A 26,628-nucleotide genomic window follows, 5' to 3' on the forward strand; every position below is an offset into this window, starting at 1 on the left:
AAAATTCTTCTGATAACATTTGTCTTCCTTCTGTAAAAGCTAAAACTAAAGAGTCCAGTTTTCTACCCATTCTGTGGTTAGACCTATCACAGGAACTTCAATGAAAATTCTGCTTATAGATGACAGACAAGATGGTGCTGTAATATTTTACTTGTCTAATTTGTCATCACCCTGTACTACTTTTGAATGTCTAAGTGTGCTAAAACAATGAGAGTCCTGTAGCACTTTAAAGACTAACAAATTTAATTTCTGCAGGCATAAGCTTTTGCTATTTTGCTATTTCTATGCAAGAAATAGAAATCAGATAGGGGGTATATATAAGGGTAAGGAACAATAATGGGGAGGGTAGGTGTTAGAAAAATCCATTCAGTTAGAGTAGATGAGGCCTATTCACAACCATTGATTAGAAGGTGAGAATGTGTGAACAGTGACAATTACTTCTTGTAATGAGAGAACCATTCCAAGTCCCTATTCAGACCCAGTTTGATTGTGTTAAGTTTGCATATGAGTTCCAGTTCTGCAGTTTCTCGCTGAAGTCTGTTTCTGAAGTTTTTTTGCAGAAGTATGGCAACGTCTTTTGCGAACTTGACCATATTCTGAATTAGCAGATACTGGCAGAGTAGCCACTTGCTGGAATTTTTAATCTCTTTTGGGTGCAATTACTGAGGATTGATCAGCAGGTGGCACTGCTGTACTTTTTGCTATAGTAAGAGTTTTCCAGTACAATGCAATTTCCACATTTCCATTGAGTTCTGATACTGGTTTGGGTACATCAATAAGATATTTCAGCAGTGTCTTTCTACACAAAGTAACTGCATAAGGTGCTTACCTGAAGCAATTCCCTGTCTGTATTAGCACTCTGTCATGACAGTATGGGCCTAATTTTTCTCTTATACTAATGTGAATTAGGAGTAACTCCAGGGGTCTTAATGGAATTTAACTTGTAAAAATCAATATGAGAACAGAATGAGCCCCTATATTTCTTACAATAATTGGTCTTTTCCTTCTTGTTCTGCAATATTTTTTTGCAGTTTTGAATCGATGCATAGTGTATTTACAAAGTTACACAAAATGGATAATTCCCTGCAATTGTAATGCACTTTCCTTACAATTTTCAAGTGCCCGCAGTCCTAGAATAACAAGTATAATAGACTGCAGAATTAAAAACAGTTTTAAGAGGAGGAGGCAAGGAGTAGCAATAAAGGGAAATGTTTCAAACTGGACACAAGGGCGAGAGAAGGATGATCATAGGAGCGCTCCCCAATTTGTCAGACTTAGTGCATGGAATGTTGAGCAGTAGGCTGGTAAATGGCAAATGGAGTTCAATGTAGACAAATACAAAATAATTAGTCTGGGAGCAAGAAACCAATCTAGGGAATATGCGCCAAATAGAACAATCAACCAGTGCAGTGGCCAGGGAAAGCATCAGGGAATTATTGTGGAAACATCATCAGGCCAGTGCCCAGCATCAGTAACAACCATGAAAAAAGGCAATCAGTATAGTAGGTTGTATTAACAGCAGCACAGAATACAAAATAAAAGAGGTGAGGCCATGGCTGTCTAAGTCATTTCAGTCAGCCTGCCTAAGAATTACTGATTCATAACTTAAAAAGTGTGCACTCACAAATTCCAGTGCATGCATGAAAGTGATGGAGTTGTGTGCACACTTAGTTATGTGTTTGCATAGTTATATGGGCCTAAAATGGCACATGCAATTTAGAAGATTTGTGCCACTTTGTGCAATACAGGTCAACATACTGAGAAAATATATTGTTGCCTGTAATAGAGTGGGGCAATAAAGTTGATAGCAAGTTCAAAGAATTCAAATATATGCTGAGTAAATGATATCTTGGTAGTTCATTGAAGTTTTCAACTTAGATGGAGGACTGGGCAATGTGTGTGTGTTTACACACTTTTAGTGGTGGGGGTTAGGTTGGACTTGGTGGTGAGGAAAGTATGGACAAAGGGATTAGGAGATGAGTAGGGATTTAGAACTCTGTTTTGGAGTTAAGAATGTATCAGTACTTTTATTTTTCCTGTTTGAATAGTGATTGGTATCTCTAAACTCCAGTGGAGAAGCTAATACTGCACTTAATTTTAGTGTGCTAACTGATCTACATGGCATCCCTTTGTGTTATAAAGACAATTGTATACTGCTTGAAATAAAAAGAAAATTCCTGGATATAATAATATTATGAATCTGACCTCTGCGCTGTGTAAAAGGTATGAGACTCAGCATGCAAAATATAATTTAAGAACAGGACAGTTACATGCGGAAATGAATACCATTTTGTTATACTAAAGCATTGCTTGAATATCTCCAAATTAACACACACATTTAGTCTTCTTAACAAAGAATGGATCTTTATGGTGACAATCTGAGCTGCTTTTGCCTGTTTGTTTATATTAAATGCATAGGAGCTTTCCCATTTTTTATTCTATGCTGCCATCATGTGGTTGTTTGCCTTGTTAGTTTACAATATAACTGCTACTTTTCAATACCCGCTATTTTTCTTCCTATACAGTATGCACTATTCTATTCAACTTAATTTTCCTTTGTCAGTAAAGTACAGTTAATTGCTTTTTAATTCTGTTTTGTTTTCTTAGAAGAGCAAAGTAACAATCAAATCTCCCCCTTCAAATCTCTACTCCAAACTCACTTTGTTCAGTCTGCTTTTCCCCAACTAATCTCTCTGTAGTATTTTATATTCCGGCATTCACATTTAAAAACCAAAACTTACCTCATAGCAGACAAGAAAGGGATGAAAAACATAAACAATGTATACACTCTGTATGTACAAGTCCCAATGTTCATTCTCCTTTCTCCTCCTCCCCTTTGCTTTTTCTGACTAATTAGAGGCCTAATCCTGAAAAGTGCTTGCATTATCTAATGGCCCAGTCCTGTGAACTGCTAAAGGTGGTCAACTCCCAGGAGCATTCAACAGAGCTGTAATGACAGTTTAGCACCTGGGGAGAGCAAGCATATTTATGCCCCCTGCCAGATTTTTTTCAGCATTTTACTGCCCCATTTTTCCACCCTTGTAGCTTTGTGCCCTAGGCGGCTGCCCCGCTCGCCCCACCCTTGTTACGGCCCTGGCATTCAATGGGAGTTAATGGCACTTTGCACCTCACAGGATCAGCTTCCTGAGAGCACAGATTGTGTTGTCTTACTTGTCTTTAAAATGCATTCCTTGGCTCAGGTAATACATAAATAACAAATATAAGAAAATGCCAAGCTGCTCAGTGCATAAAGCAGAGAAGGGAATTACGGTTGTGTAGCCAGCTGCTCTGGTATTGGTGGGGTGCTACAAAGTATTATATTATTAGACTTACCAAGGCAAGGTTTCTATGGTTCCCCATTCCTATTTACTGTCTTCATAGCTTTGGTTATGTAGGGAAAAGAGGTAGAAAATGTCCACCAAGTCTGTACGGAGAATACACTGTTTAGAAGTTCAATGTGGCACAGAATTGCTACTAGGTTAGATTGGGCCTTTGTTCTGAGCTGAGTATGGAGCGGTGCAGCTACACCACTCCAGGAGGAGTCTTGGGAAGGAATTGTGATTTATCACAAATTCTCCCCTGTCTTACCATTGCTTTGCGGGGAGTGGTGGGGAAAAATCTACATCACCTCTTCTCGAGGTGCAGTTTACTTCCCCACTTGCATCAGGTGAATTCTAGTGGCTGCCAGAGGAGGGAGGGGCAGAGACTACACTTCTGTGGACACCCTGCTCCTCTCTATCTGCTTGCTCACAGTTAGGAGGAAAATAGTAGCTCATGGAGCCTGTCTCCCCAACCCTTGGACTTGCAATCCCGACAGACAATGCAGGGAATGGGGATGTGTAGGAAAAGGGTGGGACTTTATGTCCTCTTTATGCCTCATCTGTGCCATAACATTAAATTCAAGGCACTGGAACTAGGGGCATAAGTGCTGGAACTGAGGGTGCTGCCACACCCCCTGACTTGAAGTGGTTTCTGTTATATGCAGGGTTAAATTTTGGTTCAATGACTCAGAGCCTCCACTATAAAAATTGTTCTAGCATCCCTGCAGTAGGGCCACTGACAATCTGGACTACTAGAATATGAAACCAAAAGACATGTCTCATTTTTGTGACTTTTTTTTAAAACAAGTACATATCGTGATTTAATGACATATAAAATTGCTGGTGGCAAGCATGTGCAAATGAAAGCTAGACAAATGTGTCTCAAGGCTAAGAACAGGACATAGCACTTGGTACATTCATCATTGTGGCAAAAAAGCAGTAGGAAGAACATTGCTACAAGAGATAGCTGACACCATTGGACTTTGCTGGGCCTTCTCTTTCAAACTGTGGCTAGTCTTCAATTTCCTTCTGAACTTACCTCATAGTCTCATCGCACAGCCTCTCTGTTGAAATTCCTCCATTACCCTCATCTGTGTATTCTTCAGTAGAGATTACTTAGTAGCATCTGTTTCTGTGACACACACATACTGCCCTGGCTACCCCTACTGCAAAACCTCATGCAGTTTCAACCCATCCTTTTCAATCCCCTCATGTATTTTCCCCATCATTTACCCCATAGAGATCCTAATTCATTTTTGGACTACAGCTAATTATCTAATCACTTCTCTTGGTTTTCCATGGGGAGAAGAACCATCCTCTTGAATTTAAGTAATGTAAATTTAAGAAAAATATTATTTCAGGTAAACGACAAGCTCTTTCTAGATAGACTGTGCTTTTGGAAGCTGGAAGATAAGAGTGCTTAATATCATGGCAAATACTTTTTTGTGTTATACATAGATCAGCAATTCTCACACTTGAAAACCTAGTGTACCATATCTAAAACTCAAAAAGTACCTGGAATATCACTGTCATAATTGTAATCAGTGTAATTATAATGGAGTCTCACTCTGATAAATCAACCCATGTCCCACCCATGTCCCATTTGCCTAAATACCATCATTGTACATGTATCACAGTTTGATAACTGTTGGTCTAGCAGAAATGAGAGCACAACAGGCAATCTTTTTTTTGTGAAAATAATTGTTTTGAATATAGAAAATAGTATAAAATAAACTCACAAGTCTTTTCATTATAATTGTGTTACCTATCAAGGAGATAAAACAACCTATTGATTCCCTTGATGCATGTGTATATTGGCTATTATCATTAGTGGTAGCCATCCTTTTCATAGAGGGGGGGAAATACTCCTGACTGTTGACATATGATTCATAGCTCAGTTTCTATGAAAGTTAATAATTTTAATTGTAAACGAAACAGGAACATCACCTTTTTTTCCATATCTTAATGACAACAGTTTAGTTTAGGCTCCAGCATCACTGATTGAAATTGATTCCTACCAAGCTATAGCTCCATCATTTGCAGAAACATTGACAAGAATTAATATCCCTATTTGTACAGTAGCAGTAACATGAGAATGTAGCAGCTACATGGAGGATTACCAGAGGGAATGATACAAGATGTCTAGCTAGAAAGGCAAAAAAGTATGGCACTGAAAACAAGAAAGTGGACATACGTAAGAAAGACTTGCTTATACCATTTTTTTTTTTCAGTTATCACACATGGAGTTTTCAGTTCCTTGATTCCTTGTGGTTTGGATTTTTTTTAATTTTTAGTGCTTCATCTTGTTTTTAAAGTCATAGGTTGAGATGTTCGGTCTCTAAAATTAAAATAAAATTATATTCTAGAGTCAGTTTTTATCATACGTTCACAAAGTTACTCCGGATGTGACCTGTGGCATCTTGCTCTGGATTATGGACTGCAATTCTTGTGAAAGGTAAGAGAAAGAAACTGGCAATAGAACTGCCAAAAAAGTAAAGATTCTGATTGTTAAGAATGTCAATAATTAAATATCTGTATAACCAGTCATATTAATATTGTGTGTTCAGCTTCATTGACTACATGTGGCTCACACAAAGTTCTAGGAGACATTGAATCAACTATAACTTCATGTGCATGCAGTACTCTTCAGCAAATTGCACCAGTTACCTGCAGTAACTCTGCAATGAAGAACAAATAAAAGGAGCAAACAATCATACAGAATTCTCTTGTAAGAATTAATTATGGAATCATTCTAGTTCTATGTATCTCAATATTACTAGTACTATAGACAGTATTTGATTTTATTTGATTTTATTTTTAAAATGAATGTCTATGTAGCATGAATTTGAATATCTAAGTGATAATTGATGTCACCAGGTTTCTCACAAGATTACTGTTGCTTCCATATACAACTAGAGCCAGAGACTTCCTGGAATATAGTTTAACTCATTAAAAACTAGTTGGGATTCCAATATCGTTTTCTTATGAAGCTAAGTGAGAAGTGAATATTTTAGTAATCAAAATTTTACTTCCTCTTCTTTTTGCAGGGATCTGGAAGCCTGAGAACAGGTAGGAGAACATGCGAGCTTATTGAGGATGTGTCATAGGCACGTGCGGGAATCAGAAGCAGTATTACAGGGGCCTAGGATCATTTGGGGGCACTTATAAGGTGAGAGGACAATTTGTGGGAACATTTCAGGGAGGCCGTGTGAAGTGCTGCAGGACTTTGGAGGTTTTTGGGAGCTGTTGGAGGTGTTTGTCAGAAAGATCAAAGGGAGTGGGAAGTTTTCAAAAGGGGGGGAAGGGGAAGGCAGGCATGAGTAGCCAGAACTCAGGATCCTGTAAGGCTACAGCAGGTCATGTGGTGCTGGAATTCTATCTGTGAAGGTAACAGGGGGGTTGTATCATGTGCTGCTGGGACTCTTGCAGGGAAGTTGATCAGGAGGGAGGGGAATTGGAAACAGAAGCCTGTCAGGAGGGTGAGAGCAAAGCTATTGGAGTAGCAGAGCAAGTGAGCTATGAAAGACTAGAACTCTGTCAAGAAGAATCAAAGGTGTAGAATAAGGCTATAGAGAGATGGTGGCCTCTTAGTGTTTGGGGTACACTTTTAGTGTTTGATTACAGCAGTGCAGGAGCGAGAATTTCTGTATCATGGGAAATTCTGTGATTTCAGCATTTGTTTTAATTACAAATCAGCTTGTTTTCCTCCTACACTTCCTGCTCTACTTGTGCCTTACATTCTGTGCAATTCTCTCTTCTTAACCATCTTTTTGTCTCCTTCATCACTCTCAATTTGTACCTATGTCACACTGTTCCCTAACCTAGCAATAGCCCCTGTCTTTCTATATGATGGACGTCATACCTTTCCTCCTTCAAATCTCTCCTAAAAACCCATTTCATTCATTTAACTTTCCCTCAGTGATAGGCTACAACCCTATCTGTTCCTGTATTTGTACCCTTTCCTTTAAATGGTTATATTGTATCTAACAGACTGTGAGTTGTCTGAAGCTGTGAGGGGCCTGTGGATACCATACATTATGTAAAGTACCATGTGCACCTACAACACTCAACAAGTAAATAAATAATAATTTACAGGTGTGGGGGAGGTCTGCAGGGTGGATTATGATGAGTTAGTTATTGTGGGTTCACAGGAAGCCTCTTTGCAACATTGGGAAGAGGAGTCATTAAGTGAGAACCTGTTGTGGAGCGGGAAGTGATAACGGAGGTATTGCCACTCAAAAAGGTTCAGGTTTGGACAGTTTTCAGTGAGAACATTTTGATCTTTATCCATCCTGAGCTGAATCACCAAGGGGAATATCATCACCACACAAGAAAAATAAACTCTCACACAGTATTTGAACTTTCACAGTTTATATAACAGTGATTTTGCCCGTCACACCTTAAAGCTTGACATTTTGAAAACAGTGCAATTAGCAGTAACTTCAGATCATCCAAATTAGCTGAACTTTTCCCTCATCATGTCAGAATTTTCTGCCCAGTAGAGGGAGTTGTAGTTCTTAGTATAGATGTCCTTAACAATACGATGTAATGTAGTTTGGGGCAAAAGTCTCTCTTAACACAGTCTGGTGGATAAGAAATTAAGGATCAGGAAGCTATGTCACTTTAGAGAATCTGAGCATCTGATCTGAAATGTACAAATTCAAGAATTTCAAGGTTATGACTTCCCACAGTAGCTGTGACTTGGCTTCTTTGCACATATGTTGATAAGTTTTACCCTTTAATATACATAGCAGTGCATGAACAGTGTGGCTGAGTTACAGTGGCTTTAAATGTCTTCACTTGGTACTTTTAAATTCCCTAACCTTAACATTATGCTTACATAAAAAAATAAAACTAAAGACAAAAAAAAGCTTTAAAAAGCCTACAACAATCCCCTTCCCTCCTGCATGCTGCATTAACTACCTATCTGCTTGTGGGCTTCAAGGTTCTGGTTATGAGCTATAAATCCCTGAATGGACAGGGACTCACCTTGAATCCTAGGTTGCATTGCGATAGTTAAGATAGTCTGCTGGTTCCTGAGATGAGAGAAGATAAGGAGTTCTTCTGCCAGCATAGCTACCCCATGTCCCCAAATGACATTAGCTAAGAGTGCTTCTGTTGGCATAGCTGCATCTGCACCAAGGGTTTTACCAGCATAGTTATGTTGGCTGGATGCATGTGATTTTTTTCATACTCCTAACCAATATAGTTATGTCAGCAACATTTTGTAGCATAGAGTAAGTTTAAGACTAGCACCACGCCATTTTAGTGTGGGCCTTCACAGGATGTACTGGAGAGGAGTCTCTTGTTAAAATTCTGCCGTTGGACAGAAAGAAGGGGCGTGGTGATGTCCTTCAATGGAGTTCACTCCTCTTTGAGTAATGGAAAATCATCTCTGCCAGAGATGGCATAGTCCTGGGCCTCATTAAAATGCTCCTGAAAGAGATTTTCTTTCTCCCCCCATCTCTCCTGCCATTTGCAATGCACTCAATGTCAGAGTATCAGATAGTCTCGGAAAAAAGCTTTTCAGGGGAAGGATACCCTAGAACCGCCATGAAAGCTACACACATTTCACTTTACAACCTGAACACTGCTATTCTACTGCTATTGCTCCTTTAGCTACTTTCTGGCCCTAAGCTCTGCCCAGTCCTATCTGTTTAGTGCCCCATACCATTTCACATTAGACTCCTAGACTTTTTCCCTCAGTGCCCACTATACATGGAACAACCTCTGTCTTGTGAAGCAAATATTATCCCTCTTCTCCTTCAAATCAGTCCATAAATTCACATTTTTGCCTAGTTTTCTATACTTTATTGACTATCCTTTTGTTGGCTTCCATTGTTGTGCCTCATCTTTTAGTTGTCTGTATTGTATCTGTCCAGTCCATATTGTAAATGTCTTGGGGCAAGGCTCTCTTTTAGCTATGTATTTTGTAAAGTGCAGGTTACACCTTTTGGCATTTTATAAAGAAATGATACAGGAAATATTGAAACTAGTAGTATCTGATTAACTTCTTTCCTTTTCTTCTGTAACTCTAATGTGACTATCCTTATTCAATGTCCAGTATACAGCGTATCTTGCTTTAAAGACAATATAATAGAGTTTCCTCATTTGTATCCAGTGTGTTTTTTATTGCCAAATCCATCTTTCAAATGAGACAAAGCTAATCACTTGTGATCATCCGGGCAGAAACTCTCAAAAACCGTGCTTGCAATTTTATGTCTAATTTAGACATGCAGTCACAGCCATCACAATTACTCTGACTGTGTGAGGACAATAATGCTCATGCCAATTAGACACACAAATGCAAGTTCATTTCTCTGAAAATTTATGTCTAAAAATCATCTGGCCCTTTTTGTACAACTAGGGGTCCTGTGTAAAAATCCATTGTATTGATTGATATACATTCTGTCTACCTGAATTTCCTCTGAATTTCAACTGAATATGTTGTTCTTCACCTCCTGTTCCAGACTGCTACTCGTTGTCGCATGCTATTAAATAACTACCAGTTTCCACCCTAGTGGCAACTGCATTTTACTTGTGGCTGAAGTGATTCACATACATCTATCTCTACTGAACTCCAGTGTTTTATTAGGCTTAATTGGTGTTAGGAAATGATTAAGACATCTTCAAATGAAGGACACTATATAAAAGCAAATTCCAGAGTACTTCACTTTTAATCAGGATAAAAGTCTGTCCCCCCAGTTTCCACTATTCTATTATTAAAAGATTGAAAGGTGAAGAGGATTTATTGACACATTTCAGCCATTTTAAAGAATCAAAAAGTTATCTTAAAATGTGAAACACCATGTGTCACAGCCAAGCAGAGTTTTACCAAACATTCCAAAAGAAAATCATCGTCATTGATTTGAGAGCAAGCATGAGAAATTTCAGCCCAAAGGGTAATTTTCTTCCAAAACTGCCGAAGCACTAGGAAACTGGGGCTTATGAGGAAAGTGTCTATTCAACTGTAACTGCATAGCTACCACTGCAAACACTATTCTAAAAGAAAAAGAGAGTGAAAAGACAAAACTCAGACATTATGGCAATCTTTTCCCGAGATGGCTGTCCTTTGGAGACCAGATGAGAAAGAACCTGACATTCAGACACTCCGTTGAATGACTGGAAATAGCTGAAGCTGAAATATACTATTCAATAGAAGGTGAGACTGAGTGGCAGTGAAGTGCATCACAGATTGTATTGTATTTTGACCTATGCATCCTAGAATAGTATTCTACAACACTTAGTAGAGAATGGGGAGTGTAGGGATGAATTTCAAACTCCATCTATCCCTCCCTCTTAACCATTAACTCTGTCAAAAATGTAGAGACAAGTTTGTTGCCTTGCTTTGACATTAACATATTTTTAATGACATCAGCTTTTTACAACGTGCCTAGGTGGTTTCACTGTACTCCCCAACCAAGTGTTCAGCAGCAAAATCTATAAGAAATTCAGCTTCCTGCAATATCTTCCTTCTTTCCTCTCTCCCCACTACACACTTTCATTCTGAACAAGAGTAGTTGTAGGAGCAAAACAAGTGCCTGCCAATAGTTCCTTGTGGGCATGATTTTGTGTTGTAATATCACTCATAGATGCATGCTTTCTCCATAGCTCCTTTCTCATGTAATGCTATCAAAAGGATATTGGTTTATAAATAAATATTAAAATAGAGGATTTTAGACCTACCAGGTTTACTGCAACATACAAGCCTGATCCTTTGTTTTATATTGTAAATAGTTATAAAAGAATTTACCCTAAGTTTTGCATTTTTAAGGTGTTGTGTTGTGTCTACATCAAGAAGATGACATACTAACAAAACAAATCAATCCTGAGTTGTCTTTGGAGTTCATCAATATGTCTGCACTGTGTAGCATCTTTTGGAACATGTACTTTTCCTCCTCAAAAAACAGGGCATGTGTGTGTGAATAAATACTCATGGTGAGATTCTCTGCTGTGCTCAGCAGAGAGTAGTGTCCCTCAAGGAACTGGTTACAGCTTCCCAATTCTCTGCCCTGGGGACTGCTTAAATTTGCACCAGCTGACAACAGTCCCCAAGAGATCATTTGCTAGCTGAGTATAGGCAGAGTGCACTGTGCTCCAGCAACTCCTCACCCCTGACATGTCCTCTTCCTGCCATCAACCAATCCCCTTCATTGCAGACTGTGGGGAGGAGAGTGTAGCAGCCAGCTCTACTCCAGCTAGGGACTGCCATGGGCTGTGAGTGTCCCCAGCAAGGGACATTTACGTCTCAATTCTGCCCCCTTTGCACTTCAGGAGCTGTACAAATGGGAAAGAGCAGGTCAGAGAATCTGGCCCTCAAAGCCTACATTATAAAGGTCAGGGCATCTAGAAAAATGGAGGAGATTGAGAGGAAATGTATATTATCAGGGCAGTGCAGAGAACAGAAGTTCCAGTTCATGAAGAATGTCAAGATTTTGACATTTGACTTTGTTCCATATCAGAGTGAAAAGTGAAAATTTTGAAATTCTTTGTGAAGGAGAATTGTTTTTTAAAATGTTTGTTTCAGGTCATTCAAGACTTTTTCATTTTCACAAATTTGAAATGTTTAGTTTTGATTTGAACTAGCCTAGCTCAAGTGAGAGCGACCTCTCTGTGAAACAACACTTGCGCTACACAGTGCAATTTGATTAGCAGCATAGAGTGACTGGAGTAGCAGCTGATGAATTGTGCTAACTCAAGCCTGAAACTTCTTCCCCACCGTATTACTAGCTAGAGTGTCAGCCACACTTGAGATCCAATCCATACTCCCTTACAGGCTAGCTAGCTCAAGTTAAAAGGGTCACTGAACTTGAAATAGAGATGTGTATATGTGGACAGAATCTGGTTAGGGACAACACTCAAGTTATAGTTTGAGCTAACGCTACAGTGAAGGCAAGCCCTGAGACAGAAGTTTCAGTATGTATCCTCCATGTTAAAGTCTGATTTCAGACAGGATTATTACCTCCATAGCAAGGAAAGAAGCATTTTAACTTTTTTGTTTTGTTGTTTGGCGAGTTCTCTTTTTCAAGGTTATATATCTTTTTTTTTTCCATATAATTTTATTCAGAAATAAATGATAGTTATAAAAACATTATAGTCTCGCAAGGGGAATACAATCACAGGCGTAGTCCTGAGTGAAGACGTATAAATCACAGTAATATACTCCATCAATTTCCATTTTTTTTGCCCATAAGATAAGGCATTAAGTAACATTTTACCTTGTAAATTAAGAAAAGAGAAAGGATAAGAATTTATTGTAAGCAATAAACAAAAAGAAAGAAAGGAGAAAAGAATTTCAGAAATAGTGTACCAATTCAAAAAAATAAATCTAGAAATGAATATTAAATGTATACAATATATATAAAAAGTCATTCAACATAGCAAATAAAACTGAAAGAACACACTTTAAATCATAACATCTAAACTGGCTTCCACTTTTTTTTTTTTTTTGTGATATGAGATGAAAGCAAGCTATTATTTTAACAGGGAATCATGGCACCTATCTAGAATACAAGTCTTAGGGTTAGGGTAGAATTTGTTTGTGTCACTAAAGAAAGGAGGTTAGTTGGCAATAAAGTCCTGAAAATTGGCCTGTGGCATCAAAGGTTACAGCTTTCATTAAATAAATGGATTTTATTTTATTTTTTTGCACAGTTTTCTATTTCAAGCTTCATCTTTGGTTTAGGATCTAAGGCCGCAACTCAGCAAAGCACATACGTAAGTCCATCCGTATTCAATAAAGCATATAAGCACATGCTTAAATTCTGACATCATCCTGGCTACAAGCTAACCTTCTAGACTTCTAATCAGAATTAGAATCTGATGTAAATTTTTGCCATTGAGTTTGATGCAAACAGAAGCAGGCCAGTAGTAAATTGGAATCATTATCTCATTTAGAAATGGTATACCCCAACGTGTACAATTCAAACCAGTGGGGGGCGGGCCTTGGTTATCCTGCAGGTTGACCACAGCGCACTCCCAGTGCTGGACTTTCCCCCAGAAATGTATGTCCTATACCTCCCTGCCCTCTCCTGGACAGAACAAATCTATTAAGTCTGTTATTCCTTTAAGGGAATAATATACCAGCTTATTCCCTGAAATGGAGTTACCCAGACATTTCCATTTAAACACTCTGGATTAGCTAAAACAATAAAACAAGTTTATTAATTATAAAAATATAGATTTTAAGTGAGTACAAATAATGAGGCATAAAAGTCAGAAATAGTTACAAGAAAAATAAAGATAAAACCACTTTGTAGTGCCTAACTTAACAAACTATATTAGATTCAAGAAAAGTTTCTCACCACATGCTCTGGTAGATTACTGACCAAACTTGCAAGGCAGGACTCCTCCCCCAGAGTTTAACAGCTGTTTCCTTTTGTCTGCTCAGGTGTGGAGAATGAGGTGGGCAGGGAGAAATAGAGGGGTTGCTTTGGCGGTGTTTGTTTCTCCTTTTTATAGTTTTAGTCTCCCTTTCGATAAACATTTGCAGTTGAGAATCGGGAGACAAACAAGCAGCCTATATGGAAAGATGTTCCCTACTGTTTTTTTCCCACCTGTTTGAGCTTCCTTTGTTTTCTCTTTCTGCTTGATGACTCTCTTTACTGCTTAAATGCAAATTAAGGCTAACACAGAGTCCTTTGTTTAGAGCAGGCCTGTTTGCCAACTTCTGCTTGGGGTGGGCTGTGAGATTTTGAACATATGTTAATAACATCATACAAGAGACTTTTATAACTTCACAAACAATGTTGCCACACATTTTATCAGACAGAACTGACCAGCAAATTATGAGTTTTCAAATTATATCTTTCAAGGCATACTTTGTACAAAGATTATTACAGTAGTGTGTAGGGTGTGAATAAAGAGGTGTATTCCATCACAGCAGGTTATAGTTCAGAAATGGATGTGAGCAAACCTTGCCCTTTTCACTACATCTGCATACATTTCAGCACGTGCACACAGATTGTTCAAATGTGTTTTGGAGCATTTTCAACTAAAATGCTACAGCTTTTTTTTTCTTGGTTAACATTTCCAATAGATACTTCATTAGCTGTTACTGTCCAGTATAGTTCTCATTAATAAGTAAAATATCTTCCTCTCCTGTATTTAACAGCAGATGGTAGGACGTGCCAAATACAAATAATAAATAATGAGTCATGGTAAGCCCAAAACTTAAGGTTTGAATGATTTTCAATAACCATTTTAAAGATGTTTTTTCTTATTTACAAAGACCAGTGCCTGGCAGCAAAACTCAGTGATGCGGAATGGTTTTCAAGAACCAATTGCAAAACATTTTTGAGGACTTGGAACTTGTAAGTAGTGCACAGGGGGCTTTTATATAACATCTGCAAATAGTGTCTCAGACAGACATTGGCAGTTTCTCCCTCGTGTGATGAGAAGGGCTCCTCACTGGCTCATACTCAACTGGTGAGGAAGTAGGAAGCTTGGGTTGGCCTGAGGAAGGAGCTGCGGACTCTGTGGAGCAAACAGCAAGTGTGTTAGTGCTACTATGCCGCCCATGACCTGCCCTCAGGTTGGGAGCATCAATCCCATTCTCTCCAACACCCAGCTTGTTGCCTTCCCTTGTATAGGTTCAGTGTATAAATGTTACCCTCTATTTGTTTTTTTAAAAACACCCTTTAATATTCAGCTGGTCCCAATGTAAAAGATTTTTTATCACAGTTGGAAACACCCATATAAAAAGGATCATGAATAAAATCCTTGTTTTAATGTTATATTTTAAATATATATTACAATAATACATATACTTTGGAATTAAGTCTTGATGTTTTGTGTTTCCTTTCCTAAAGTAAATATTCACAAAGATGGCCTACAGGTGTCAGGCAGACCTACCCAACCAAACAATTTTAATCAAATAGGAAGACTAGAGACAGTTTCTATTGTTTAGCTGCCTTTTAGGATACATTTTTGTGGGAGAAGAATTTTTACCATAGTACATTATTGCATATTGGACCATAGTGCTCTGTACATTTGGTGTAATGATAATTTGGAAAGAAGCCCATTAAACTAGGAGAAAATGCGTAAATTATTCATTCCTTTTATACGTTTCAAAACCATTTTGCATTGCATTCTGGAACTTTGGTACACTTCGCAGTATGCATTTGTATGCTCAGTTTGCCAAATTTATTTGTCTTCAATGAAGTTAAGCCACAGAGAAGTTAGCCCACTATATTTAGGAGAAGCATTCTTAGAATTAAAAAAAGAGAGAGATTGTTTGTTATTTAAATGATTGTTAAGTAATTTACACTACAAAAGTTCAGTTTTAAACCTTAAAACCCCAAACCAAATCATTGTTCTTCAACACTGGGATAATACATACAGCTCCTGGGTTAGTTCTATTTTGATGAAACCTGTCATTGATAAAAGAGAGTTCAAGCTTCACTAAACCAATTAAAATGTTTTTGCCTCAGGAGGTAAATAAAAGCACATGATAGAACTAAAGCAGAGTGGGAGAGTGGTAATCAGTACAATAGTTCAGTATTGAACAATATTGAACACTGTAACAATAACACATAATAAATCATTTTGAAAGGTACATTGGATATTTTTTTTTTCAAGGACAAAAAAAGTATACTCATGAGGATCAAAAGGAGGCCTGTGTTTATTTTTATGGTCCATTTTAGAAAGTATTGACAATTCCTTTTAGCGAAACTTTATCCTCCTCAATGGCACAAAATATTCCTGAAAATAACATTGACTGTGACTTTGTGTATGTGTAAATTTGTCATATTTAGAGCTTTTTTCTTAGAAATGTTTACACCCCTTTAGGTTTCAAAGTCTGAAAGGTATTTCAGTGGTTTGTGTTAAACAGTTTGTATCTTGATCCAATTTACTAAGAAGTGAGAAGTGGCCCACGCTTGTCTAATTACACCAGCTAAACTGGGGGTAGATTTCACTAATACTTGCATTCCTAGGCCTTTATTTGCAGCATACAATTTAAACAGTTCAACAAATTCGGGTACATCAGAAGTGCTGGCCCCACTGAAATCAATGCCCAAACTCCTATTGACTGCTGTGGAGCCCAGATTTCATCAACTGCTTTTAAATGGGAATTAAATAGATGAATTGGGATACTGACTGCAGTACAGACAGGCAACCCTTTCATGTCAGTAGAAGTTGTTCTTGCATGCTGTCTGCTAGATCAGGCCACCATAGCTAATCCACCACCCAGTTAAACATGATTGCTAATGAAAGGAATTCTTTAAGAAACTGATTTACTACTACTAAATAGAGAAGTAGTGAATAATGAGGGAGGGTTAAATTTACAGTTTGGGTTTCGTGCTTTCATGCCTTCAAATTGCACTGTATTTGTTATTTTGATTAAACTACGTTTTTCATAAAAAACATGGATGTTTACATCTTTTAAAAGACACATTTTTCTTGAAAAATGGACCTAGCTTCCCTATAAAATGACCTAATTTTGGCTTGAAAATTTCAGTGGGAAATGGCCTATTTCTGATTGAATCATTTGCATGCCTTATTGAACGGCTTTTTTTTTTTTTTTTTTTAAGAAAAGGGTCTGTATTGCAATTAATAAAATGTAAAACCCTTGAGTTGCTTGTATTTGTGCATTTCAGTACAAATACATGGCACACCTCCAGGTCCAGTACTATAGCCCTTACTCAGTGGTTGATCCAATCTCTCTAAAATCAATAGTGAAATCTCCATCAACTTTAATGGGATTAGGTTTAGGCCCTCATTTCTTACTCAAGCAAAACGCATAGCTACATATGTTGCTTTCCTAAGACTGAAGACTCCCAGGTTTGACCCCCAGAACCTGCTCAGGATCCCACTGAAGTCATGGGTACTTTTATCACTGTGAGGCAGATAGGCCTGCATATTAAAACTGAACCCCAAAACTGTGATTTTAGGAGGAAAATATTTTTACTGTGACAGAATTTAGGTTTAACCTTTCTCCCAGATTGTGTGTTTCAAAAAATACTGTTCAAAGTTGAGTTGCTGAGTACCTAAATATAAAGGGGGAATTATAAGCATATGTCTGTAAAACAGGAACTGTCCCTTTGTGGGCATAGCTGAGTGAATGTCACATGGGGTTTTCTTAAGATTTCAATTCCAGCTTTTTGCTAGCTGTGCATTTTTAAATTTATTTTTGAGTTTGGACCTTTTAGGATGGTTGAAATAATGTCTAAAGTCTGATCCATGACCTCAAATGTCTCAAAATACCTATGTATGTGCTGATCGGGTATATTGTTGGATCTATGGACTTTCTGAGCCCAAAGTTACTGGAATGGTGAAGTTCTTCATCTGCATAAAGATGACCGAATCGGCCCTCAATTGGTGATGCCAGTGACCTCAGAAGGAGAGCCCCATTCTGATTTCACAAGAAGCTCATGAGAGGCATTCCAAAGGGGAGGAACCATCCAAGCTTCTATCTTCAAAAACTGAAAGGAAGACGCTTGGCTACTGACTTGCTTGTTTCTGACTTGTTTGCCTGCAATGGCTGCTGCTATGGCCCTTAGGTGCTGGTTTTGGCTATGCAATGCTGGCATGCCTGACAAAGAAGTCTATGCTTCCTGCAACCTCCTACCTGGCCACCGAGGTATAGGTGTCCAACAACATGTGTCTCTACTTTGACATCTACAAACAAGTAACCTCTAGCCAGTAGCAAGTATATAATGTTAAACACCAGAGCCAATAAGATTACTGGCTAATCTTTTCAACCACATACCAGCTTCCTGAAGCTAAATGAAGCCACAAGTATCACAATAGCCATCCTGCATAAGTGTCAACCTTAAGGGTTTTGTTTTCCAATCCCTGTTAGGACAGGGATACCTCTACCTCAGCATCCTTGCACTTATTTTTAACTCTGACAGATGGCAGATAGTGAGAGCATACACTTGTCTGTGTTTGGCTAAAACCCACAGAATCTTTCCATGAATGGCACCTGTAGAATAGTTTTCTAAATATACAATAAAGCCATAGTATTAAGTTAAACAAACTTGCTGTCTAAAAGATCACGTGCATATATTTGATGGGTTAGGAGTTGTATGTTTGACCCTGAGAGATCCTATTATTTTCACCTACATTTGTCATTTGGATATGAAGTGTAACAAGCCACATTATCAAGAACTGTAATGAAATGTTTCATTGTAACCCTATGTTGGGAGAGAAGCGATTCACTGTCACCAGCAGTTTGGACAGGTTACCTTACTTGGGATCAGAGCTGTAGTCTCAACATTGGCTTCCACCTGGAAGTGATTTGACCCTCCCTGTATCAGCTATTTGGCTGGAATCTAAATATATTGATTAGCATTGAGATTGGTAATGACCTATTACTTTTGGGGAAGATAGCTAAACAAGACTGCTACCTTCTCAAATTATTATATAGCGCTTATTAGGGTTTGTCAGTTTATTTGATGTGATTTAATCAATCTGCTGAGTGTATGTTTTTGTTTCGTTTTGTTTCGTTAATAAAATATATAAAATTGAAAATCTGTGTCATTTGGATGCTTCCTCCTCAGACAACAGGGTTCAAAACTGAACTTCATGTTCTTGATGTTGGTCTGGAAATCTTGTTCCTGAATTGCTGTAAGATTAATTAAGAAATATAGTTTCTGGAACTGAAGAGGGGAGCTCAACAAGCAACTATTATAATAGCAGAGTACCAGTGAGTGGATTGTAATTATTTGATTCCCCTCAGGGAGAAAATAAGGTATTCTTGGTGATAAACACCAGTCATTAGCAATCTTCCTAGCATCTCTAAATAATTCCAGAAAATTGTGTGTTGCAGTCAGGCCCAAATTTGTCTTGATGCAAATAAATGGGAGCTAAACCAGGAGTTTGCTGACAAAGGAACTGTAGGTCTGGTTTTTTCCCTTTTACATAATGGCGATCACATAACGATTATTCTTATGCAATAAACAATTTCTTTGTTTAAATAGATATTAGGACCATTTAAAAAAATCATTTCTATTGTGGCTGGAAAAATTTCCCATAATGCCAAATAAGTTACTTACATTACATTGCAACTGAAAATGTATCATATAATACCTGAAATGTTCAGACTGAAATGTGACTGAGTTTCTCTTGCAGACCACACATCAGCTAAAAATTATTTAACATGGACTTCCACTAGAGCTGAGATTTCAGCACAATCAAAGATCCTGTGGGAAATAGCCTCAGTTTGGGTTAAGCTCCCATTGGACAGCAGACTTCATCACAAGGCAACACACATGCTATAAAATGAAGTAATAGTGAGTTTGATTAGACTTTGCTACTGTTTAGAAAAGCTAAAAAGAGAATTCTCTCTCTTTCCTAAGGAAATGTTGAGGTCAAGGACAGTGAATGTACTTTGGCTAGGAAGCTGGAAGATGTTCTCAATACAGCAGTGTGTACTTGACTTTTACAGGTGTGGCAGATTGCATTTCTGTTTTGCCAGTTATTGACCTCTAAAGATATAAATATTTACACTGCAACTTGAAAAAATCCCCAAACAGAGAAATGATGTAGGCACTGTATAAACAAGTAAAGTAGATATGTACCAGAGAGCTGAAAATGTAGTTGTCAGGCGGGATGAAAGAGACAAAACAGACAAACAGAGTTATTATTTGGTGAGGAGGTCTGTTAACAATAAAATTAGCAGAGTTTAGTATAAAAGTAGAAGTCTCCTCTCACCGCTTCTTATTTGAAATCTGTCTGAGCGTTTCACATTCAGTTCTTTAACAGCTCACTTATAGATGTATTGTGTTGTACATCTGTGACATTACTCTGGGTACAATCTGGACAGATGGACAACTGTGTCCCCTCAAATCTCCAACCGGGGGTGCCTTTTACACTGCTTCACTGTGAAAGCAACCATTCCTGACTTGCTCACACACCATCATGTAATGATGTAACAATGTAAAATCATTCCCAGCTGAATTACATGAATGCTCTGGCCAGTTACTCATAAATTATATACAGGGTGATACTAACAAATACAGGGCGACCCTAACAAATTCCCAGTCCCAGATTTGTCCCCAGTAATGTGCGTCTTATATTGCTCAGCACCCTCCTGGACAACACAAGTTCATAGAAAGTCCATCATTTCATCAATGGAAAATGATATGCACAAATCCTGTTCTCAAGTGGAGGTTCCCAAACACTTTAATCCATACATATGCTGGTTTAGTTTATTAACAAAAGACAGATGTAATCACTTAAAATCTAAGTAATGAGGCATAAAAGTCAGAATTGGTTACAAAGAAAAAGAGAAAGATAAAACACAAACTAATATGTAATTAGCAAGCTACATGTATTTAAAGCAAAGGTTTTCCTCACCACATGCTCTTTACAGTCTTTATTGGCTGGAAGTCTGCAGGCCAGGACCACTCCCCTGGTTCAGTGTTTCTTCAAGCGTTTTTGCTGCTGTGAGCAGAGAGGAATGGAGGAAAGAAGGGTAATTTGTGTTGTGTATGTTCTCTATTCTTATAACATTCTTCCCTCTTTGAATATTATCTTTAGCTGGGGTTCAGGCAACAGCCAGTCTGTTTACATGGGACCACCAGTTGTTCCATTGTCAATATGTAAAGTTCTTGCTTACACCCTTCTTCCTACTGAAGAATGGCTGCTTAATTAGGTGATAATCCACTTGACTTTGTTGACACCTGGCTCAGGTGTTGGTTTGTCTTTTGTTTCTGAGGAACTGGTTTGTGCCTGCTTTTCTAAACTTGGAGCATGTTACAGCAACATTATATAGTAAAGTCTTATAACTTTACAGACAATGTTGTTATACATACTTTATCAGGACAATAATGTTCAGCATATTATAATTTTTCAAATGATACCTCACAAGGCATACTTTTTTGTACAAAATTTATCATAGTCTTGTAAAAGTGGTGAACATAGGGGTATAGTCTGTCCCAACATCCTTTGACTCAATTTCCTGTTTATACGCAACCCCATTTTTCTCTGTTGAGAACAAGGTGGATATTGACTGAGCAGTATGCAAGAAAAAAATCATAGAAATTAGAGATGGGAAAATGTCATCTTCTGTATCTTATTCTCCAATGCTTTGTCCAGTGTAGTATTAAATGATTCAGGTGATGGGATTTTCATCTTTTCCCTTATGAGTCTATTCCAAAGTCTAGTAGAGTGTGTATTAGGTATTTCATCTTGATACACGTCTCATATTTCCCTCTGCTCAAATTTCAGACCAGTATTCTTTGCATCTTTTGAATATTTGTGGACAGCTGTCATATCATGCAGGGCTTGATCTTGCAAAAGGTGACACAAGATTAGCAACTGCCAAGTATGAGTATATGGGGTTTATCTGGACCCAATCCAACAAAATTAAATGAAAACAACCCAGTTTGCTGAGCAACTGCAGTTTAAGCTGTTAAAGAGACAGGAATGTAGCCTTCGGACAATGTAGCCTTCAAGCAACGTTGGAAGGAGCATTTCAAGACTCTATTGAACTGTGAATCTGAAGTCTCAGCTGCCACCATTGAGTCCATTCCTCAGCATCCAGTGATAGAACCTCTTGCTGACTCCCCATCTGCTGAGGAAGTTTGACGTGCCATCACTCAGACTAGAAACAAAGTGTCAGGCCCAGATGGCTTCCCTGTGGAAGTCTTCAAAGCTGGTGGAATTGCACTCATGCAAAAACTTCATCAACTTCTTATTAGAATTTGGGTTAATGAAGAAATTCCACCTGACCCAAAGAATGACAATATTGTGACCATTTTGAAGAAAGGGAACGAGTCAATGCGTGGGAATTACTGAGGTATTGCTCTCCTCTCTATTGCTGGGAAGATCCTTGCTCGCGTTTTTTTGAATCGTCTCCTCCCTGTTGCCAAAGATGTCCTTCCGGAATCCCAGTGTGATTTCAGACTGTCACTGACATGATTTTTGTTGCATGACAGATCCAAGAGAAGTGTAGAGAACAACACCAGCCATTGTATATGGCATTTGTTGGCCTAACTAAGGCCTTTGATTCCATCAATTGTGAAGTGTTATGGAAGGTGCTGTCTGGTTCTGGTTGTCCATTCGTTCATTCGTTTTCTCAGGCTACTTCATGATGGAATGGCTGCCACCATCCTCTGTAATGGGTTAGAGACAGACCCATTCATCATCCGTACTGGTATTAAGCAGAACTGTGTTATTGCCTCAACCCTTTTCTCCATCTATCTTGCTGTAATCTTGATTCTTATTCGTGACCGCCTTTCCTCTGGAATTAGGATTGAGTATTGCATGGATAGCCATTTTTTCAATCTGCAACATCTTCATTCTAAAACTAAGGTCACTAGGACTGTTATTACCAACCTTCAATATGCTGAAGACTGTGCTATCTTCACACACACACAGAGGCTGACTTGAAATCCATGCTAGATCTCATTTCAGGTGCCTATCATAGCCTAGGATTCTCCCTCAACATTGGGAAGAGTAAGGTGTTCCACCAGCCTCCAGAGATCTGCTGATGGAAACTAAGATCCTGGTGTACTACGCTGTAGTCATCCCCCTCTTCTTTATGGGTGCGAGACATGCATGACATATCAAACCCTTCTTAAGTGGTACCAACAGTGCTGCCTTAGGAAGATTCTCTGTATCAGATGGGAAGACCATTGCACCAAGGCCATCGTTCTTTCTGCAGCTAACATCACCAGTGTTGAGGCAAAGATTATGAAACATCAACTTCGCTGGGCTGGTCATTGTGTGCGGATGGCTGATGCTCATCTTCCGAAGCAAGTCCTCTTTTCTCAACTTAGTCATGGTAAGAGGAACTGCGGGGAATGGAGGAAATGCTACAAGGACATCCTGAAAGTATATCTTAAGAAGGGAGGCATGGACCCCATGAATTGGGAAGAGCTGGCTGACAATTGACTGCAATGGCATTATCTCACATATCAAGCCTAAGCCCATTTTGAAGTGGATCACCTTGCTCAAGAAGCTGAGAAGCAGCAGAGGAGGAAGGAAAGTGTACAGCATGCTGGCCAGGAGTTGTGCTTTCTCCAACCAACCACCTGTCACATATGTGGAAAAATCTGTAGAGCACCAGTTGGACTCCTCAGCCATCTTAAATCTCATCGATGACTTCCTCCCTGGCAGACATCATCCTCGTATCAAGGGATAGCCGAAAATGAAAGACAGGAAACCTAACTGAAAGGTTGTTTTATTACTGGATCCTCTGTGCCTCTAGCACCAGCACAAGAGTTGTTCAAACACAATTTTCTACAATGAGATGTCTAGTAGCTCATTTCAACCTGTTCATGCATTCCAGCTGTGGTTACTAAAGTATTGGTAAAGGAAAACAAATCGGATCTTAAACAATTCATAAATTATTAGAAGGTCAAATATATTACATGTATTTTATTACAGCAGTTTACTTCAGCATCTCAAAGTGTAGCTGTTTTTGCTTGTGACTGGTGTTATTCAGACTTCCTGCGTTGTGTTTTCCAGAATGCTTATGTCCTACTTCTGTCCACGTTCCTGCAAGAGTGAGATTTACAATAACTTTTATGAAGAAATATGGCTGCTGTGGACATAATACAAATACATCGGATCACTCTTAAGTACCAGGCTTCTAAGTCCACCTCAGCTCTGACAAATCCACTTTGTCCACTCCACATACCCGTGGATTTTAGAGCAGAAATAGGAGACTGCAACCCAAGCTCATCAGAGTGTTATAAGTGCATCTCAATGGTTACACCCTAGACAGATATAGAGCACCAACAATGCTCAACACCTCCAAACCTCACTGCATGTTGCTCAGATTGCTGTATTACATATGTAGTCCTTTTGAATTTTTCCTCATAAATCAATCTCTCCAGAGCCTTAATATTTTGGTTGCTAAATTCCAAGGTCCTGATCCTCATGTTTACCAAAGCCGCACTAAGTGCACTTGAGGGGTCTGAACAAATGCAACCTTCTGCCTCCTTCTTCTCCCTTGCCCCCTCTAATCCCCAGTGCAATTTACAGCAACTTCAGGGCTCTTACAAGAGTAGAGGTTAAACTGAGTAAGGGATGGAATAAAGGTTATTTACAGTAAGGTGTGGAATATGAGCTAAGCCTGATCTGGTGACCTATACAAATTATTCATTATAACTTTGGTAATGTCATTAGAGCTTGGAATAGGTGTGAATGAACAAAACAAACAAACAAATCAGAGGCTGAGGAGCAGACTGTTGTCATGTGGGAAGTGTGAACAGCGTTTTCCCAACATCAGGTGAGGGAGGAGAAGGGAAGTGGAATGGAGAACAGAAGATACACACACACACGCTAGGAGGTGATGCTGCTCCAGGATGTGCAGGAAAAGGAAGGGAGGACAGTAGAACATCAGAGTTATGAACACCTCAGGAATGGAGGTTGTTCATAACTCTGAAATGTTTGTAACTCTGAACAAAATGTTAGGGTTGTTCTATCAAAAGTTTACAACTGAACATTAACTTAATTCAGCTTTGAAACACTACTATGCAGAAGAAAAATGCTGCTTTCCCTTTATTTTTGTAGTAGTTTACGTTTAACACAGTACTATATTGTATTTGTTTTTTTTTTTCTTTTCTCTGTGGCTGCCTGATTGTGTAGTTGTGCTACTGTGTTCTACTGTATTCATTTTTCCACAAAAGAGAAAAGAAAAGAACAAATAAAGGGAAAGAAATCCCACCAAAATAATTAATAATAATACTTTGCATTTGAACAACTCTCCTTTCATCTAAGAACCTCAACATGGGTATTATCCTGAGTTTACTGAGGCAGAAGCTGAGGCACAGAGTACAGGCACGTTAAGTAACCACAAGCTCACGCAGAAAATCTGTGAGTTTGGCTTCACTGCAGATTATTATAACTCAAGTGTTGCCCCTAATTTGAGTGCCATCCACACACACAAACCCATAACTCAAGTGTGGTGGTGCTTTTATCTTGAGCTGGTTAGCCTGAGAGTGAGTATAGGCTGAAACTCAAGTGAGCACAACACATCAGCTGCTAAGAAACCCACTCCACAGTGTCCAGTGTGCTTCCCACAACTCACATCATGTGCCTAGAAAGGACAGGTAAGTTCTCCAACAATTCACTGGGAAAGAATTCACAGAATAGCACAACTTACTGCAATGCTAAGAACCATGGGATGTATCCCAGATGTTTTAGTGTTATAGACAAATGATTGCAGTACCAGTGTGGACACAGCAGCTCAAGTGTTATTTTGCCATGTGGCTGCTCTCACTTGAGCTAGGCTAATTGAAGAGGAGTAACTCGAGTTAACTCTGTAAAGGAGACTTAGCCTGTAGCAGAGTCAAGAATAGAACCCATTACTTCTGACTCCATTTCCAGCATTCTAGCCGCCAGACTACGTTGTAGTCCTTTGTAGGGTTGGTAAGGCTAATGTTGTTTTTCAGGAAGCAATGAGAAAGGTTGCTAAAGAAAGGGTATAAAATAGAATTGGAAAGTTTTCCCCAACCATTTTTCATACAATTGTCTACATCGAAGTAGAACAATAGCTGTTCCTCCATGGACATATTCAATAAAATTCTGAACTAAATCTTGCTAAATAAGCACAATGCATCTTCTTATTCCAGTGGGAAGAATAATGAGCAACTTCAGGACCCCAGAATCCAAGTATTACTCACAAGACCAGGTCAGAAATTCTTTTGTATAAAAGAGACTGCAGGCACATGCCATTTTGTAATGTTCCAACATTAATAAAAATTGCCTTTTTATCACATGCTAATTTGATCTTTAAAAATGATAGAAATATTAGCTGTCACAACATTTTAGGGAACTAAGAGAATGGATGAAACTATAGTGTACATTTTGATGGTGGTTGTAATATACAGTTATACTCCTTCCAATTAGTGGTGGAGAAATATTGATATATATTCCATTAGTACAAAAGGTAAAGGTGCTCCACCACTAATCATAATAAATTGCAGCATTCAACACAGAAATGTTACAGGTCTTTAAATTGCTTTTGCCTTGCTGTATGAATATAGCTGAACATAGTTTAATACATTTTTTACATGAGGTAATTTTATCTAGCCCATACAATGTCAGGATAATAATAATGATATTCTAATATTAATGCAAGCACAAAAATATACATATTGATGAATAATGGTCCTATGTTTTTGGATCTCCTTGCCAAGTCATATTAAAATGACAAATAATTGCCATTGCTTCAGAGAAATGGTATAGGCTCTGTAGTCAAAAAAGCACATTAGGGACCAACAGTGTCCATTTGTTATCCTTTGTCAGGAAAACATGGTTCTTAATGAAAGTGAATGAAAGGACGCTGATTGAAGACAGTGACACTAAACCTTTTTCTCAACAAGAGCCATGACGTGGATATTAATAAGCA

At 38.5% G+C, this 26,628-nt stretch overlaps 1 long non-coding RNA gene across 3 annotated transcripts in view; it reads right to left on the reverse strand.

Annotated features, from left to right (window-relative positions):
- Nucleotides 1-23,441: 23,441 nt before the first annotated feature.
- LOC137162150 (uncharacterized) overlaps nucleotides 23,442-26,628 on the reverse strand; it is a 37,131-nt gene continuing 33,944 nt past the window's right edge. For all 3 annotated transcript variants that reach the window (XR_010922304.1, XR_010922303.1, XR_010922305.1), the window contains one exon: nucleotides 23,442-23,768. This is a non-coding gene — a long non-coding RNA (uncharacterized lncRNA). The remainder of the gene's footprint in view (nucleotides 23,769-26,628) is intronic.

The sequence above is a fragment of the Emydura macquarii genome, unplaced genomic scaffold (genome assembly GCF_026122565.2).
Source record: "Emydura macquarii macquarii isolate MOO-44397 ecotype Brisbane River unplaced genomic scaffold, CSIRO-AGI_Emac_v2 contig_2422, whole genome shotgun sequence".
Classification (NCBI taxonomy): Eukaryota; Metazoa; Chordata; order Testudines; family Chelidae; genus Emydura; species Emydura macquarii.